General features: G+C 51.5%; 1 protein-coding gene across 4 annotated transcripts in view; it reads left to right on the top strand.

Annotated features, from left to right (window-relative positions):
• Positions 1-1269: 1269 nt before the first annotated feature.
• Positions 1270-13800, top strand: part of TP53I11 (tumor protein p53 inducible protein 11) — a 25763-nt gene continuing 13232 nt past the window's right edge. Inside the window, exons 1-2 of one of the 4 annotated variants that reach the window (XM_052781936.1) lie at positions 1279-1359; positions 6047-6200. The gene's annotated coding sequence lies outside the window, so the exon portion shown is untranslated. Of the gene's footprint in view, positions 1360-6046; positions 6201-6656; positions 6676-13800 lie in introns of those variants that run through there. The other 3 variants (XM_052781937.1, XM_052781940.1, XM_052781941.1) reach the window with 3 other exon arrangements.

Raw genomic sequence — 13800 nt, 5'->3', positions numbered from 1 at the left:
GCCCAGATGGAGTATGTATAATATTTCATCTCTTGTACATGTTCTGGCACAATCACACCGAAAATTTTGAACTTTACCACAGTAAAATGTTTCACTAGCTCCAAGTCAGGACTGGATTTGTTTTGGAATTTTGAATTTTTTTTTTTTAAATAGAAAATCTTCGGCTTTTTTTCCCCCTTGTTATGCAGCAAAACCAGCTATTGAAATGTCAGATATTCCCTCTGAAGAAATGTTCTGTTTCCCAAAGATTCATTACTTGGCCTCTGTGAAAGGAGAGATTTCAGCCCCGCTACCAGTAGATGAGCCTTCAGTTTCTAAAAGGACACCCTTGTGTTTGCAATGACCTCATCACACTGGACGCTTCAGGATACAGTTCCCCATGAGGGTTTGTCTACGGGGTTAAAGTGAGTTCAAATGTTCCCACCCCATCCCTCCTCTCTTTGCTTCCCTCTCCTTGTCCCTCATCTGGGCGCATTGCCCTTCTCCCGTTCGCACGGTCCTCCTCTACACCCCTAAAACGGGATCGGTGAAATGAGCCGGCTCAAACAAACGCACCAGAAACTTCCCTCGGAAACCCAAGGAGTGGCATCAGGGCAGAGACAAGAGCTGCACCATTAAAATGCCAGCACGCCCATTTTGCTCTCGGAGCATCCCTCCGGAGCCGAGGCCGAACTCACTTGGAAAAAACAGGCGTGTTCCCCCACGCCCACGTTTATTCTCTTTTGCCTTTTACAGGGAACTGTGTAACAGTCCTCAAAACCCTGCGCCCGTGACCAGAAGGACCGAGGCCCCGTTTGTGTTGCAGAACAGGGACCGCCTTGCCACTAGCCCTCACCCTCCGAACACGCCGAGACGAAACACCCCTCCAGCACCTTCCTTAAGGCGTGGGAACCTTTTGTTGCTCCCAGTTACCCATTTATTTTCACGGGTGTCGTGTGTCGTCCCCCCCAGCCCCTCCTTCCCTCCCAGGCCCCCGCAGCCTGCTCTTTGTTCCCACAGGTAACCCGCGTATCTAAACCCCACGGCACCCACAGGTAACCCACGCACCCACGCTGCCTTGCCGTCGGGGGACGGCGGGTCCCGCCCGCTGTGGGCCGGCCCGGGCGGGGCGGGGCAGGGCGGTGCGGGCGGGCGCGCTAAAGGCGGTGCGGGCGGGCGTGGTAAAAAAAAGGCGGTGCGGGCGGGCGCGGTAAAGGCGGTGCAGCGGAGGGGCCGGCTTCAGTCTGGCGGGCTGCGCGGCGCCGGCCGGCCGCCCCCCCCCCCCCCCCCAACACCCCCCCTCCCGGATTGTTTTGTCTATGGGGCAGCCGCGCCGAGCCCTGGGGACCCCCCCGTGCCGGTGGGACCTGCTTTAGGGCGGTGAGTACCGTGCGCGTCCCTCCGGAGGGACACGGGTGGCGGGGCGGGGCGGGGGGGGGTTCGCTGGTGGCAGTCGCCGTCCTGTCCCCACTGCCGGGTGTCACCCCTCCTCGGAGAGATCTCCCCGGAATCAGCGCGCGTGGGGGGATGGATGGACGGACGGACGGACGGACGGACACAGATGCGGTGGGACCGTCTCCGTCCCGGTCGTGCGTGGTCCGGGTGGGAAAGGTGGAGGAAGGGGTGGTGGAGCCCTGCATCCCGGTGGAAAAGTGGCAGGTTACCCGGAGGCGTGGGATGGGGGGGGGGGGGGGGGGATGACACCCAGTAGCCATGCCACCCTGCGAGGTGGGTCCCTTGGCTGGGAGCTTTGTGGCGAGGGCTTTCTCCTGGCTGTCGCCCCACTCAAAGGCTGGGGTCCCACGTCGCTTCTTTCCTGGAAGCGCCCATCCTTTTCCGCTGGCTCAGGAAGAGCGACAGGAGGACCACGGGCCCCCAAATGGGTGCTTCACCCACCGGTGCTTCGGTTTTACGCTGTGCCATCCTAACGCGTGCACGCTCCTTACCTCCTCCCCCTGCTTATATTGCCGAGCATCGCAGAACCTCGATAGCTGAGCGGGGTGGGAGACCTGGGCAGAGGAGACGGGATAGAGCCCCTGCCATCGCAGAGGGGGAAGGCGAGGCGAGCCAGCTCGCAGCGGGCTCTGCATCCCCGCCTGGGCACTCGCGCCGTCCCTGCACACGCCGAGATGTCCGCTGTGCCACTTGTAGGGCCTGGCTGTCCCAGCCGAGCAGGTGTGCTGCTCCGTCTAGAGCAGCAACGGCAGCTCTTAGGCTTTCCAGGTGAGTACAGCTCCAAGTGAGCGAACGAGGCTGAGGAAGAAGCGGCACCTCATTCCGTACCTGCTCCTCGCCCTGCCCCAGCACTGCCTGGAGTTGATTGAGTCCACCGAGCCTTTCCCTTACCTGAGCAATGTCCCTGTCCCTCTTGCAGCTGGCCGAGAGACAGGGCCAGCAAAGCCTGAGCTGCGAGTGACTAAATGGGTACCATTTAATCCACCTCCTCTGTCTGCAGAGGCTGGGAGTTATAAATGCCAGCAACAACCAAAGCCATGTTGACATTAGGGCTACCACCAGTACAGCTGAGCCATGAGAAACTACAGAGTATGCAAGAGCACTGGCTATTCTGGACTTGGCATAAATAACTTGCTTAGTAACTCTATCTGCGCTAAAGCAGAGTCTGCTGAATAATGACGTTCAGGGCCTGTGGGTGAGGAAAGTGTTTTTTAAACAAATAAACAGTAATTACACTTCAGGCACGGGAGTCCCCCCTGGGAGGAAGTTTTCTTAGAAAAGGTTTTGGTGAAAACCAAAAATAAACAAGATCCTAAGACTCGGAACAAAGTCGTCTCGACTAGCCCTAACCATATCTCAGCTGGGTTGCATAAATACACCTGATGCATGCACAGCGGTTTGCGAGGGACGCCGTGAACCTGCGGTGTCCCAGTGCCCTCACCAGAAAGGGGATAGGTACTGGTGGCGGCCAGGAAAAGTGGGACTTGGTTGCTTTTGAATGTGTCTGTGTGTTCTTGTTCTTTGTCTGCTGTGCAGAGCAAGGTCAAGGGAGCTCTTCTCTGGATAGGTGCTTTGTCCCAGCCAGGAGGCTGAAGAGATGATGTCTGCCGTATAGTCTCGAGGGAGATTTATCCTTTCTGCTTGCGGGCTTGTAGCGAGGATTTATTGTAGAGAGATGTGGGCAGAAGAGCGTCTCCAGAGACTTGCATCGGGGCGGGGCAGGGAGGTTGGGGTGGCCATTGATCTGTGGGAGCATAAACCACAGAGATGCTCAGCCCTGAGATTTGCTGTCCATTTGGAGCTGCTCGGAGGCTGGGGCCTGATCCAAAGAGAAATGTTTTGCTATTGTTCTCGGTAAGCATCGAGTGCCAAAGTGTGCAAAATGCCCAGAGTACATCTGCAGCTGGTGTTCACTTGTTCCACAGCTCTCTGAAGGTCAAAGTGTTTAACAGTAGGGGATGAGACTGGGAGGGATCGTTCCACGTGCTGGTTACAAACATCCCTTGGAGCTGTCGAGATCGTGATCTGTTCCTTGCTATGTGTTCGGTAATACGTTATCCAATAAATACCCAAATTTCTAACAAGAACTGCTAAATGCTGTCACGACACGGGGAGTATCGCCCTCTGCTGAAGGCGGGACGGGCTGCTGTGCCACCGGGCTGCCCAGGAGGCTGCAGGTCGACCTGGGTGCAGCTGGGGGTTCTTCTGAGCTGGCAAAAGGGGAGAAGAGACCAATGGGACGATGAAGTGGGGGCATGTCTTCCTAGCCCTACGGTTTTGGTTTCAAGCCTTCCCCTGGCACAGGGGGGAAAAAAGCACACGTGCACCAGAAAGATGTTGAGATTGTTTATGTTCTGCTCCTGGCCTGGCGCCAGGGGGAACGGCTCGATGACCTTGGCACTGTTGGGACATTATTTATGGAAAGTAGATCTTCTGGGTTTTGTGTTTTTTGACGTAAGAATGTGAAAACAAGTCTTGGGAGGAAAAGACCCAATGCTGGCCCCCAAATACATTGGGACTTTCTCTAGACCAGGAAAAACAACACTTGAGGTGACCAGGTGTTCCCTGGTCACATTGCTTCCTCCTTTCCCTTGGAAAATACAGGTTTGATTCTGTCCTGGAGTTTGCAGGCTAGTACAAGTTCACTCCGTGTTTGAAGAGTTCTTGCTCAAGATGCTAAAAGATGTTCACAAAGACAAATGCAGCTATAACCAAAGACAGTTTGAAGGTTCAGACATGAAAGGAAAAGATAAATGACTCTCTGGTCTTCTTGGGTTTCTTCTGTTTGTGAAGCCCTTTGTCATCTGCAAGGGTTAATGGATTTCAGCGTGCTTCAGTGCCCATCTGTGGTGCTGGTTAGTGTGGCTGCCCCGGATGACAGATGGAGAAAATGAGGCTCGGAGATGTGCAGGGTTCTTGCTGGACGACCCACCACGCAGGAGCCCGTGCTGGCCCCCCGGCTCAGGCTCCCAGGGCTCTGACAGAACCCCGGCGGCAAACTTCCCCTCTGGGTTTCACAACGTGGGTATATTTCTTGCCCTCATCCTGTGAGGGGGGCGTGTTTCAGTTGTCTTTCTATGTCTCTGTATGCAAAATAGGAATTTATTGAGCGCATTTGTGCATTGGTTTTGATGGGGAAATCCTTGCCTAGGCTGTACCTGACTCATCTATACCAGACCTTCGTTGAACCCGTGTACTCTGCTTTACCCAGCTCTTCTTACAGGGCAAAGCCAAGGACCCAAAGGGATGTCCAAAGCCACAAAGAGAGTCTGTAAGAAGGCAGTAATCTAGATTTGTACTGACCGCCACTGTAGTTGTGGGGAGGAAGGAGGAGAGATCTGTCACCAAAACAGGGAAATGGTGAAAATGATTGTAGCTGGGTTTAGTGCTAAAGGCAAGAGGCTTTTGCGGATGCTGGCAGTCGCAAACCGCGTGCTCACTTTCCAAACCTATGGGGCCAAAATTAGAAGCTTGAGCATAGGGACTGGTAGCTGGCTCCATTGCTGCAGGGCTTCCTAGAAGTTTTTGTTAGGGATTTGGATTAAGATAATTTAAGTCAAAGGCGCTGAGGAGAGCATGGGGAGAAAACCAGTTAGAAATAAATCAGTGATTCGGTAGTCCGGTCTCCTGGGGAGTGGTATTAGCAGTATGAGATGATGGAGCAGGAGATGCGCACACAGGAGTGTCGGATAATACTGACCACCGGCAACCTAATTCTTTGTTTGAAGGGACTCCGTGTTTTATAGGGAGATAAGCGCGTAGTCCCCTTTGCAGCTGCCTGCTGCCGCGTACAGGAGAGAAATCCCTCCTTTTCTTATTAAAAACAGGCAGCACTTCTACTGCTCGGCCCAGAGGGGCAGGAGGAAGGCAGGTGCAGGCAGAGCCGCACACAAAGGCTTGCAGCCGTCTCAGTTTTAGTGTATCCTGCCTGGGTTGAGAAAGTAAACAGTTTGAGGCCATGTCAGCAGCCGAACAAGAGACCTACAGAGAAAACCCGCAAGTCTTCAGGAAACTCCGTGGGTGACTCAGCCAGCGTTTTTGTCCGAGTACCCGTTCATTCAGTAACCCACGATGGCAGCAGAAGTGCTCTTTTGTCGTGGTGCCATCTCATGAGTGAAATACAAACCTCTGGTCTCCGGTTGTTTGCGGTCACGGAAAGGCTTGAGAAGCTTTTCCAGCTGACAGAGGTTATTTCAGGAATGCCACTGCTGAGCCCTAAAATCACTCCAGCCCTTGTTGGATGCCGCGGTCTCTTTCTGGGCTCACAGCTGGGCCTGTTGAAGATGCAGATGGCTGTGACAAAGAAAGGCAGTTTCCCGAGGTCAGCCTGTGCATGCCGTGCTTCCTAACCCATCTTCCTTACAGCCGAGAAGGTGCCTTTAATTCAGCCTGTCTCACCCTGCCTTGCTATGCACGACATGCTCCCTTCTGTGGGACATTTAATTTTAGCTGCCTGGCACATCATTCATGATAGGTGCTCGGTGTATTCCGAGGAGGTAGAAATGCGAGCTGCCTCCTCATAGAGGGGAGAGGGAGACTCAAAAACTGCAATACTGAGTCCGGAGGAGCTGGGTGGTATTGGCTTTTCACCAACGTTTTCTTTGTGGCCTAGGAAAGAAAGTTGCTGTAGAAACTGCTTAATAGCAATAAAGAGCGCCCAAACATTGCTTCACAGAAAGTGGAAATCTGCCAGGAGTCAAAGGCTGCACTGAACAGGATTGAAGAATTTAGACCATCTGTCTGCGCATTCCCAGGTTGTTTTCATGGTAAGTGAGAATAAAATTTAGCTGCCTTTAATACCAGCATTGCCGGTGGAGTCTCTGTAAGTGCTGGCCACAGATCTGGCGTGCTTCTGAACAGCAGGCGCCTATAGAGCATCCTCTCGCCCTCCTCCCCCATTGCCCTGCCCAGTGCACCCGTTTGCTCATTGGGGTGTATGAATGTGTTCTTGCCTTGTCTGCTGGCAAAAACCCAGATGCTGTACATCACGAGTTCAACAAGTCCCTTCCGTGAGCCGTGCCAACGTCCACTGTTTAAATCTCTGGACAAGTAGGATGGATTGAGGGTTGATGGATGGAGGAATAATAAAGCACTTGAGCCTATCTCCTCCAGCCAATTTATTCCCTGCTCCACATCACCGTGCAAATCAAGCGCCTTTCGTTGGTGCTTGCAAAGAACGTGGGGGAGAAGAGACCAGCCTGCAATCCCCAGAGCCACAGCTGCATGGGAATGACATTACAGGTAAGGTAATGGGGAAAGTGTTGACTAAAACCTGACACTTCTGTGTCATGAGCGCTTCTAAGCAGGAGGCTGTGCTGTATGCTTGCTGATAGAGATGTATATATACAGACACGCACACCAGCAAAGCACTATGCGTGTGTATACATACGCATGCTGGTGTTGCATGATGCTGATATTCCTGGAGCTTGTTGCATTCGAGTGTCTGAGACTTAAAATTGTCAAAGTAAGGGAGGGTCCTTAAACAACCCTTGATAGCAGAGATGAGACATCGGGCGACTCTGCGTGTTCCATGGTTACTGGAGAACCTGATTTGTCAATGCCGATGCCACTAGCACTTGGCTTCTTGGGCATCCCTGTTGCCTCTTCCTCCCTGGGTACAGGAGTCAACCAAAGGTAGGGAGGCAGTGTGTAATTTGGCAAGGAGAAGGACTAGACTAGTCAGTAGTGCCTTTATCCTTTCTTTCCTAAGGCTTCTCTCGCATGTACCAGGTGAGATGGGGAGAGAGCTCCTTGACTGTGGGACCTCTGTTTTTCTCAGATATCCCCCATCACCAAGCCTATTGATGCCACACTCTGCTGTCCACCCCTTTGTCTCCTCTCTGCTATAAAAAGAGAAATCTTGCTTTAGTTCCGTAGGCTGATGTGCATCCTCTGCGGCTGTGACTAGTAAGAGCAGCTCTACTTAGGACATAGCTTCTCTGTGCCCAGCAGAAGAGAAGGGACCCCCTTTCCTTGCAGGTTGTTGTCTAGCTTTTTTATAATCCCAAAGTGTAAATCCACGCTGCAAAATGGGCAAAAGCGTTTCAGTGTTTGCCTAGGATTGGGTAGTGAAAAGTTAACTGCAAGGATCAAGAATTTGTCTTGCCTAGCCATATAAAAGCAATCAAAAACCTAGTCTCACTCATCTTCTGGGCTCGTCCTGTGGTCTATGGAAAGAGGTAAGCCGTTGCAGGAGATGAGGCATCCTGTCCTAAAATAGGCACTTCTCGGCTATGGCTTACCCTGCCTGTTTCCCAGGGAGCCAAAAAGAGGGAGGTGAGGAGAGCTATAGGTTCATGTTATACTTGACACTTCCAAGCCCCACCTCTCTCCACCTGTGAAATGCTTTTATTCTGCGCTGGGGACAGACCATCTCTGTGTGTGATCCTCACAGTACACATACACTGGCCTTTTGTGGAAGCCGGAGAACCTCTCGCCCATCAGAGGCATTGTCTTTTTCAATCTCCTTTATATTATTTCCTTTTTCTGATGAAATCTTTCTAAAGGGTACTTGTGCGCTGAATACCCATTGCTGATAATGCACATTATGAAATCCAAAAGGAAGGTTGAGATTAAATGTCACGCACTTCACAGTCGGGGAATTCAGAGAGCCTTGTTGATCTGTGCATAATTTGGGGGTTGACAGCTCATGCATAAACAAACGTGCACACACACGTACATGCGTGCACACACAGAGTCTTTTCCCCTGACTTAGCAGGAAATAAAAGCCAAGTCAGGTTTGTATCAGCTCCTGGGGGGGGCTGCGGGTGGGTGCAGCATTTGTGGTGAAAGCCTGTGGGTTCTTCAGGGCTGTTTGACCCAAGAACCACGCTGGCCAAAGTGATCGCTCTGCCTTCCTCCCCTGTGCGGCACCGCACCGAGCTGTGGCTGCTTTGGTTTTACACGTACGGGTTTAATCTGACTGGGAGGATCTTCCGAGAGCTTTTTGGCGTGTGCGAAGGCGGTAGCGATGTGAGGTTCACCCCAAGGTTGCCACAGTGTTTTCTCCTGCCAGCGGGGAATGAAGACAGGCAGAAAAAAATCGACGTCATGCTAAGCTGGTTGTTACTCGGCCCAGGAAGGACGTTTCTGCTTCTGACACGTCGTGTGTAATGAGCCCAGTGCTGCACGGGGGTCCGTAGCCGTCCTCCGCGGCACGGGGTGTCGCAAGCAGGCAGCCGGCACTGGTGGGGTACAGTGCTGGGCAAGTCACCTTTGAAATGCTGTACCTGCTGAGCGTAAGCCGTGTGAGCTTGGACGGTAGGTTTACTTTTCATATACAGCTTGGAAAACTGAGGTGTGAGAGGTTAAATAACCCCGTCTTGGTTGCATGGAGGGCGGCAGCAACGCTGCCAAACCTATGATCTAGTATTTGGCTTTCAGGCTTGCTATTCTGTATGCTGGACTGTAGTTCTGTTCCTGAAAATAGCTGTTTTCGCTTCTAAGTGCTTCGTTGCAGGAGAGAGGGATACCTGGGGATGCTGCAGGATGGCGCTCCAGAGACACGTCCCCATGCACCGCCCGCTGCCCCGCTAGCGGATTGCTAGGAATTTCTTTTAAGATGGTTTGCCACTGACTGGTGAATTAGCAAAGCCTGTACTAGCTCTGTCAGCAGCTATTCAGAAGTTTCACTCTTATAAATCTGTCCTCCTAGCTCCTGTTTGCCCAACATGGGGAATTTTGCATCTACCATTTTTAGCATTAACCTGTTGCTATAGAAACCGCTAGGTGTCAGAGGGAGATTTTTGCCACTTGGGGATAGGCTACCAAGTAGTCAAAGTATGTGTTTTGCTGGGAGGCCTTGTGCTGAGCAGCTCCCCGAGCCCGTCTGCATGTCTGTGCTTATTTCGAGGCTAAGGAGCCACGAGGGAGTGATAAACCTGGAGCTGTAATTGCATGCAAATAAGCAGGGCTTAATATTGGCAAATTATTTAGGGAGGAAGTGAGAACGTGTTCCCAAGCTGCAGGTGGTGGGTTCAAGTGGTGTGTAGGGTGGTAGTCCAGGGCCGAGAGATGAAAGGTCGGTCTCTAGCACAGTAAATGGTTAACCTAGAAGCAGGAGTCAAGGCTCTTACTGACATCTCCCAGCAGGGAGTAGGGGACAAACTGCTCCCTGTGGCTTCTCTCTCCCCTGAGACTAAAATATAGGTGAACGCCAAAACACTCGTCTGGTCTGGCAACCTGAATTGTCTTCGCTAACCAGGCTCAAAACACCGTCACTGTGCAGCCGGACCCAAAGTAAGTCCACACAAATCAAACCATAGTTTTCATTTGTATATTTATAGAAAAATGATATCTACTTGATTTATTAATGTATAATTTATTATTAGTTATAAGTTATATGTATATTTATATAAATAACATGCTCTTACAGGAGGTGGATATGACCATGTAATATGGGAAATGCTCTATAACATAGGGTTGGTGACAACTCAGCTGTTGACTGATAGTCACTAGGGCCGTTTCGTATCAGGCCTGATTTACATGACTTCTCTGTCTTAGAAGCAAATTTTGTGGCTTGCAGGTCAAGAGGCACGAGTTCTGTGAGTGCCATTGTGCCTGGGACTCAGGAAATGTCCTGGCTAGACCAAAAGGCAATCTCCCTGCTTAATGCAAATTTATTCGTCTGCCCTTTTTCCTCCCCTTTGTGTGTGCCTAGACTGCACATCTGGTCATATCATGACAGACTATGGGAGAAGAGGAACCCTTTGTTTTCTACAAAAATGGAAGAAAAAAATGGGATGGTGCTGGGGCTGCAAATCCACCCATGAAACAGGTCAGGAACCTGCTTTTGGATTGCCAGAGCGGCACAGCCTTATTCGTTTCATCTTCCATTTCATGGTTGTAGACGTGTTGGTAGTTCATAAATTGCAGTTGCGTTTTTCTGGGCAAGTTACTGGACTGCAGATAAGGAAATAGTGTTGCTGGAGATGTAGTTCATCTTCTTCTAGGGGAGAATCCATCAAGAATGGCTTTGAAATCACCGTCTCAGTGACAGTATAAAGAGGGATGTTGTGCTCATGTATGGCTGAGGGGACCGAATCTCCCAAATTTCTTGCAATTTCCTTTTGAGCTCTGGAAAGGGACAGAGCTGGAGAATTGTTGGGAATAAAGAGCATCGGCTTCCTGGAGGGTTTGTGAGTGGAAATTGTCAAGTGCTTGGGGGCACAGTGGAAAGAAAGTCTGGGGAGGTTTGAGGTTGTTGGGGGAAGAAGTGCCAAGAAGCCCTGCTTTACTGTGATGATCCAGTTTTCAGTGGTGTTGCGGATAAGCAGCGTGTGTCTGGGTTTCTCCCTCGTCCCAGGCTTACTTCCCATTGAGTTTCTTTGAGCCTGTGTCATTCCTCAGGTGCGAGGCAGAGGAGATGAAATACTGAGTTGCATCAGAGTTTCTGTAAAACCAACCTTTATTACCCTGTTTGGTTGCAGGGCTTTCCTGGCTTTTTTAAAGCTGCTCTTTTCCAGTAGCAAGGATTGATTTACTTGGGGTTTGGTGGGGTTTTTATTTGTGTGTGTGTGTGCATATGGGTTTTATTTTTCCTTCTAATGTTTCCCCGTAGAAATCATCTGCAGGACAGATGGCCTGCTAAGCTTCTGGGACTGTCTCCCACAAACACCTGTCTAAGGCAGCTGGGAAATCAAAGAGGAATCCTTCTCTTTTAAAGCCCTTAAAGAAAAACAGCACCTGATCCCAATAAGTCTCATTTCCTTCTCTCTCTATCCTCCCAGCTCCCTGGGAAACTTGAATGCTGGCTGGTGGTCATCCAGGGTGAAGGCGAGGGGCTGGGTGCTGGCTGTGGGCTGAGGCTCTTGCGTCCCTTGTATTTGCAGCCAAAACACTCCTCAGCAGCAAGGGATGGGCTACTTGAGAAAGCTGGATGGTGTAGCCAAGCTTGTATTTTGGGGGGGGACTGTGTGCATACGTGTGGTGGACGAAACGTCAAGTCTGTTTGTCCCCCATGTCAGGAGCCCACCGAGCCGCTCGCAGTGGGGCCGGGGGTCCGACCGGGCACCGGTGGGGTGTCGTGCGTGCCGGTCGCCGTAGCCGTGCAGGGTGCCTGACCGAGCGTGTTCGGTGTGTCGCAGACTGTCCTGCCAGCTGCTGCGAGGGGGGCAACAAGGATTTCTCCCCCCGATGTGATGCTCGGGTGCCCTGGCTCGCCGCGGAGAGGGGTTGGCACGTTGCTGCAGGTGGTGGTGGTTAGCAGGCCGGCAGGAGCGTGGTTGCTGTGTTTAATTATAGCTCCTGTTTGAGAAACTAGTAGAGCAACAGGGCCTTTTTATCTTGTTCTGGGGAATCGGCTTCACAGCTTTTGATTGCTGCGTAACATGGAAAGAAACTTCCCCGTGCTCCCTGCAAAAGGAAATTTGAAACCTGTGGGCAATAAAATCCTTGAGCTGGGCAATGCCTCCCAGATGGTGTGGCTTGGCCCCCGATCGTGGTGCTGCTTGGGGTTGGGATGTTTTTATGGCCACAGGGAGAAGGGCCGCATCAAGGAGGGGATGCAGCCCTAAAGCAGGCGGTGGGGAGAATTCAGGGTGCGTGGGAAAGGCTGAGCAGGCTTTGGATGTCCTTGTCCTCCTGCAGTGGCGACAGGGTAAGTAATGCAAATTAACTGTTAGCTCCCCAGTAGGTTGTCCCCTGCTGCGTGGTGATGCTGGCTGCATCCATTGTGTTGGCGGTCGCTGGAGCCACGTTAGGCTTTAGATTTTAGTTAGATTTTGCTTTGCATTTTCATTGTGTGTAGGGGCAGCAGATCTACTGTCTAGGTTGGTAGGTTTTCCCGAAGGAGGACGCAGTGTCCCTGTGCCTGTTGGAGTTGCTAAGGAAGCATCAGGGCTGTGGCAAAGTTGGGAATGAACCTCTGGCAAGAGATGTTTCCTACTGGTGTTGCAAAGAGCCTTCTGTACTGACAGGGCTGGTGTTTATGTGGGAAGGGAGTCCTGCGTACCCGACTTACTTCAGATTTCTCACCTGTAACGTCCCCATTGCTTAGGTGTACAGACTGTGCCAGACTGAGAGGGAGCAGCAGCCACATTATGCTGCTGTGGTGGCCGAGTGCTAATTGCTTTTACTGCCTGAGCATCAGGTTATTTTTGGCTTGATCAGATTTCATTCTCTGCAGGTCTCTGAGGCTTCCCGACCTGCAGAAACTGCTTTGGGAGAGTTTATCTTCTGTAGGGTGGAGAACTTACACCAGGCATAGGTTGCAGTATATTCCTCCCAGCAGAAAAATGCAAATTATTCTGTTGTTTTCAGATGTGTTGCTAGCCCAGAGCGTGCAAAGCTGTGTGCTGCAGCTGGCGTGGAAGAAATCCACTGGGAGATGGAGACGGTGATGGACTGCTGCAGCTGGCTGGTGGCAGAGAGGTCCTAATCATCTAGATTGTCTGTTCTCGATAGAAATGTAGTCAGGGAGCTGATTCAGTCACCATGGGTTTGGGATGTGCATTTGCAGAAATACAGCATGAATCATACAATCATAGAGTAGAATTGTAGAATAGTTTGGGTTGGAAGGGACCCTTAAAGGTGATCTAGTCCAAACCCCCTGCAATGAGCAGGGACATCTTCAACTAGACGAGGTTGCTCAGAGCCCCGTCTGACCTGACCTTGAATGTTTCCAGGGATGGGGCATCTACCACCTCCCTGGGCAACCTGTTCCAGTGTTTTACCACCTTCATTGTAAAAAACTTTCTTCCTTATATCTAGTCTGAATCTTTTAGTTTAAAACCATTACCCCTTGTCCTGTTGCTACAAGCCCTGCTAAAAAGTTTGTCCCCATCTTTCTTACAAGCCCCCTTGAAGTATTGAAAGGCTGCAAGAAAGTGTCCCTGGAGCCTTTTCTTCTCCAGGCTGAACAACCCCAACTCTCTCAGCCTTTCCTCATAGGAGAGGTGTTCCATCCCTCTGACCACTTTTGTGGCCTCCTCTGGACCTGCTCCAGCAGGTCCATGTCTTTCCCGTGCTGAGGACCCCAGAGCTGGATGCAGTACTGCAGGTGGGGTCTCACCAGAGCGGAGTAGAGGGGCAGAATCCCCTCCCTCGACCTGCTGGTCACGCTTCTTCTGATGCAGCCCAGGATACGGTTGGCTTTATGGCCTGCGAGCGCACGTTGCTGGAACGTAGCTGTACCTTGGTAGTGACCTGGGACATGGGGAGTTCTGGCTCAGGGTCTGTTCCACCATGGGCTTCTTGAGGAAGCTTATTAGGCTGTTTGATAGGATGCACAAAGATGCTTTGTGGCTCTCGGGTGTGTTGTTGGGTTAGACGCAGGGGATTTGCCTCATCCGTCGGGATTTCAGAGTCCTGAAGTATCTGAAGTTGTTTACCAAGAGATTTTATGCATGTAAAAGTGGGCAGACTGAG

The sequence above is a fragment of the Harpia harpyja genome, chromosome 3 (genome assembly GCF_026419915.1).
Source record: "Harpia harpyja isolate bHarHar1 chromosome 3, bHarHar1 primary haplotype, whole genome shotgun sequence".
Lineage (NCBI taxonomy): Eukaryota > Metazoa > Chordata > Aves > Accipitriformes > Accipitridae > Harpia > Harpia harpyja.
Note: the sequence above shows the minus strand (reverse complement) of the source record. Positions and strands in the feature narration are given on the sequence as shown.